This window comes from Etheostoma cragini, chromosome 15 (genome assembly GCF_013103735.1).
Source record: "Etheostoma cragini isolate CJK2018 chromosome 15, CSU_Ecrag_1.0, whole genome shotgun sequence".
NCBI lineage: Eukaryota > Metazoa > Chordata > Actinopteri > Perciformes > Percidae > Etheostoma > Etheostoma cragini.
Genome location: NC_048421.1, coordinates 5363379 through 5368379, shown reverse-complemented (window position 1 = coordinate 5368379; position 5001 = coordinate 5363379). Strand labels below are relative to the sequence as shown.

The following is a 5001-nucleotide window of genomic DNA, read 5'->3' as shown; positions in this document are numbered from 1 at the left end:
GGTGTGCGTGCTTGAGCCTGCGTGTGTGCGTGCGTGCGTGCGTGTGTGTGTGTGTGTGTGTGTGTGGCAGACGAAGTTCGGAGCAGTTGATTCTCATCAGCCATTTATTAATAGTGTATTTTTATGTTGTTGCACCACTGGCTATGGCCTACTTTCACATCCACATATGTGCTCCGATGTACTCAAGTTTTCCGGATGGATTGACTGTGTAGGTAATGGCAAAAGGCGAGAACGGAGGGAGACAGTTGTTGGCAAAGAGAGGGCTAGGCTATTCTTGAGCAAAATGAGATGTCTGAGAAAGGAGGGTAAAACTGCTGTCTGAATCATTTGCGATTTATCCCAACTCTGCCTGTATCAGTCTCTCTCTGCCTGAGCTACTCCCCGAAGGAGCTTTAGCGCAGAGGAAAGAAAGAGAGAGAGAGCGAGGGGAGCGCGACAGACCGACGTCCGTCTATCTATCTATCCAGCTGCCCCTGCCTCTGCAGAAGCACGCAGGCATACACACAGACAAAACGCGAAGCACACGCGCGCGTGCACATTCGGGACACGCGTACATGCTCCCCCCCCTCTCTCTCCTTTTCTCACTAACTCTCTCTCTCTCTCTCTCTCTCCCTCTCTCTCTCACACGCACGCACATCATCTACACGTGCACGACGAGAAAGAGAGAGAGAGACTTTGGGAGCGGGTCCCATGCACGGTTTGCAGGCTGCCGGAGCTTCTACTGTAGAAGTCAATGTGCATGTGCGTCTATGTGTGCGTCCGGCGGCTGCTCACCTGCCTCTTCCTCTCCTCGCCCGGGACAGGAATAACGAGATACCGGGAGCTCTAGTCACACAGAGGCAGGTTGAGCCCCCACAATGCGCGGGGCCAGCAGAGATTGCAGTGGAGCATCAGCGGTGTAGGCGCACACACACAATGAAGATTGGATTACAACAACAGTGATTTTATTCGCAGCTGCGAAGTACTAAAACAAGGGGATTTCATTCAGATTTTTTTTTATGGACACGGTGGAAATAATTAATTGCCAGAGATTCTGAGATTTTTTCTTCTTGTGCAGTGTTTGTGAGTGTGAGCCCCATCGCAGGCTGCATGGTTTCTCAGAGGAGAGAGGGGACTGTTGCAATGTCATCTCACATCACTGTTTTGGAGCTCTGTGGAAGGGAGATGCTGTAAGTACTTGGTCTTGTCTGTTATTTCACCCTGAATTCGGCTTATGACGATCATGCACCTCTCCCCACCTTTCCTTGATCAGCGGGCGCCGTGCGGCTTTTACCCACAGGCGTCCCTTATCCAATGTGTGGCACCCACACCACGGATAGCACAGCTTTCCCTAAAACACGACCAACTAGGATTTGAACGAGGCGAGAGACGCAGTATGAGATGCCACCTGAGAAAATATAATTATCTTCTCTCAGCTCGGACATCAAATGTTATCATTTCCTCATAATTCATAACGCTGGCGCAGTGATCGGAGCGCAGGCTGCATCTATATACAGCATGTCTCAGCCGGTCGAAATAAGCTGAACACATTCATCCGTTTACTATGAATTCCTGGACACCCATAAACTGACTATGAAATGCAAAGAAACGTTCATGCCTTTGGTAGTTGGGCGCATGCACCCAACAGCCCCATACAGTGTCCAACAAACGCTGCGAACCCCGGTTTTACCAAAATAAGTAGAGTTTAACGCAAAGCACACGTCACACAAAAAACAAAGAATGGCTGTGCTTTCTGCTGATATTATCCAGAGGTTGGTTAACACATTGCGGGGCTTTTGGTCGCACCACTGGTTGGCACAACTTCCAGCTCTTCTCCATCCCAGACCAGGACGAACAGTCAGCGTTAGATTAGGACGATCGCTAAGAACGCACGAAAGTTATAAGGACATTATAGGGCACACTCTTGCATATGGCTTTGTCCCCCCCCGAAACGTTACAGAAAGTGATCACAGGGGCTTTGATCTTTAAGATTAAATAAAAAAAATCTTTCACTTTGTGAGGAGCGTCTTGGCCAAGAGTAAAGGAGGCAGGCCAACGTTGTACCAGTAGGGGTCGCACTTGTATTGTGTTGGTCCCGTTGAACATAATGGGGAGATCCAAATGAATTCACATCTCCTCTCCTATAAACCGCTGTCCCCCTCTCCTATTTTGTGGATTCAGTCACGTTGTTGAAGCGCAGTTTCAGAAAATCTCTCTCTCTCTCTCTCTCTCTCTCTCTCTCTCTCTCTCTCTCTCTCTCTCTCTCTCTCTGCAGCCCATGGAGGGGCAATCCATATTTCTAAGATGGCAAAAAGAAATAATGAATTAACCCCATACGTCTCCACATGTATATTGGGAGCCCTTCTGTAACTGTAGACTTTAACCATTCTCCCTTATGGTTTGCCTGATTTTACTATTCAGCAAGAGTGCTTGTGTGTGTGCTTGTCTGCATTTAAGGTTATTTTTGCATTCGTTCAAATGGGTGGGAGAGAATATGTAAATTGCCTTTTTCCGCCTTGCTGTCCTAGTTTTAGCTCTGTTTATATCTGTTGTGTAGAAAGAAACAAAGAAGAGATCAAATTGGAAGACATTGTGTGCGTATGAGAGAGAGATGTGACTGATTTTGATACACCTTTATTTGCTTTTAGAAGAAGACACTATAAACTTCACTGTTGAAGTTAATCAGTCAGAGGAGACTTCCTCTAAAACGAAATGTAAAGGGTTGAAATCAAGTCACCATCAAGAACCGAACTGATCGCTCCTGCAAAGGCAGCGTCGGCGTGGTTCAAAGTCATCAGTGTTGTTCATGGATGAATAAAGTCTGAAATCACCTCCGACTCTGGCCTTCAGAGATAATACTCCTGTCCTGTTGGGCAACACTGCAGTACTTTAGAAGCTCACTTTGTCGCCTGCTGCCTCACAGCGAAAAAAATAACGTGTCAACCTACATCTAACCACCCTGGATTACAATATCTCATTTGTTTATTATTTTAATTGTTTCTTTTTCTTTATCCAATACTTTGGGAAACATAAATATACTTACATGTCATGCCAGTCAAGCAAATGGAAATGCTGAAAGATAAACAGTGTTCTAACGTTGGCCCCCTGCATGCTAATAAAGCAGAAACCCACTGATAAACGAGCGACTAGACATACTGTATAGAATGTAATATTCCATTCGAGCAGGGAGGCATATGGGCATTGGGGGGTGGGGTTGGGGGGGGCAGAGAGAGAGAGAAAGGGACTCTGTTCACACCCATTACATAAGAGAACTCAAATGTTCTCATTTCTTACTCTGTTGATCTCTTTCTTCCTTTCTCACACGCACACACACACGCACACACACACACACACCATAGGGAACTAAAGAGGTATGTGCGGTGGGCAACATGTTGAAGCCTGAGTGGTAGCAGACGATTACTTCCACTGGGCTTCTCATGGGTGCTCATGCACACGTCAGGGCACACAGAGCAGATGGCTGGGGCTCGGGAGAGAGATTGAAGAGGGAATGGCTGGAAGAAAAATGGATACAGGAATGAGCTCGCAAAGGAGAAGAATGTCAGAGATGATGGGTCATAGTTCAGGTTACGTTAAGGGAAACTCTAGCAAAGTTTGGGGAACTCAGGATTGAAAAGAAGCTGCAGAGGTTGTGAAATCCTGACTTTTAGTTCCTAGCATTGTTCAAGCTCCAAAAACACTCGCTCTATTTCTTCCCATAAAGAGTCTTAACAGCGTTTTCCATTAGAAGCTCCTTGCCTGATATTTTTCAAATGCCACAATTCTAGTTTTTAACATCTTTCCTTCTTACACATTTTTTTTGCTTTAAGTAACGAAAAATTATTGGAGGATTGCATACTCTTTGCTTCTAAACTACATATCCCATGTGTCAACTGTCAGTCAGACACTGTGGCACTGTGATGTCATGCCTGGGACTTGAAGATGCCGATTTTCTATCGATGTCCATTAGTTTCCGTTTTATCGTCTGTCAGTGCTCAGGCGAAATATCAAGTTCTGTGTTTATATGAAACAAACCAAACTAAGTTGCTAGTGCTAGAAATATAAAAAATAGTCTGTGCAGCAGAGGGTGTTCCTTGAAAGATAAGTGTGACCATCATCCAAAGATCATCCATCACGATGGATGTGACTTTTTAACAAGTGATTCAAACAGCATGGGAAATAATATGCTGCTACAGCAGCCTCCACTGTTCTGGAATGGGGTTGGCCCCCTAAAGGCCTACACACTAAACATAAATAAAAACAATTTCTTAATGGTGGGCAACCAGACAATGCACAGGGGCATTGCACACTGATGTCTGTTATAATTGTACTCCGGAGCATTTAGATTCACTAGAACTAAAGAGCCAAGTCCACAAACAGTGAGGGGAAAAAGTGATTTGAAGATGAAGGAACTATAAAAGGACGAAAGCGGTCTGATAGGTCAGTGAATAGATGAATAGGCAATAAATAAATGTAATCCAGCCAGAAATACAATATTTCGTGTAGTCTTCCACAAACCAGATAGCATGTACACATACACGTGTCTTCTGGGCCGTGGCATCTTAAAACACACTTATAATCCTCAGTATCACCTATTCCAGCCCTGACTATGTTAATAAATCATTTCCATAGAGTGTGTACAATATGTTAATCTAATTTTAATGCCATTTAGGAAAATAGAACACAGAATCAATGTGACCGCAGCACTAAATGCAATAATATTATTCATCATGTAAAGATAATGCGGCTGAATTATTGATGCGTGTGAAACCTAGCCATTTGGGCATTGTGGTAGGAGACATTTCAGTGTGTGTGTGTGTGTGTGTGTGTGTGTGTGTGTGTGTGTGTTTGTGTGTGTGTGTGTGTCTGATTGTCTGAAAAGGAACACACAGGATAGAGTAGAAAAAACCCACCTTTATGGTATTTCACTTTCTTATTCACTGATCACTGAGAAAGCAATTATTTTTTAGATTGGTATGAATATGTAGATGCATTTGTGTGTGTGTGTGTGTGTGTGTGTGTGTG

General features: G+C 44.5%; 1 protein-coding gene across 1 annotated transcript in view; it reads left to right on the top strand.

Annotated features, from left to right (window-relative positions):
- The first annotated feature begins 644 nt into the window (after positions 1-644).
- The window catches only part of grin2aa (glutamate receptor, ionotropic, N-methyl D-aspartate 2A, a), a 138301-nt gene continuing 133944 nt past the window's right edge, over positions 645-5001 (top strand). Inside the window, exon 1 of the mRNA XM_034895003.1 lies at positions 645-1169. The gene's annotated coding sequence lies outside the window, so the exon portion shown is untranslated. The remainder of the gene's footprint in view (positions 1170-5001) is intronic.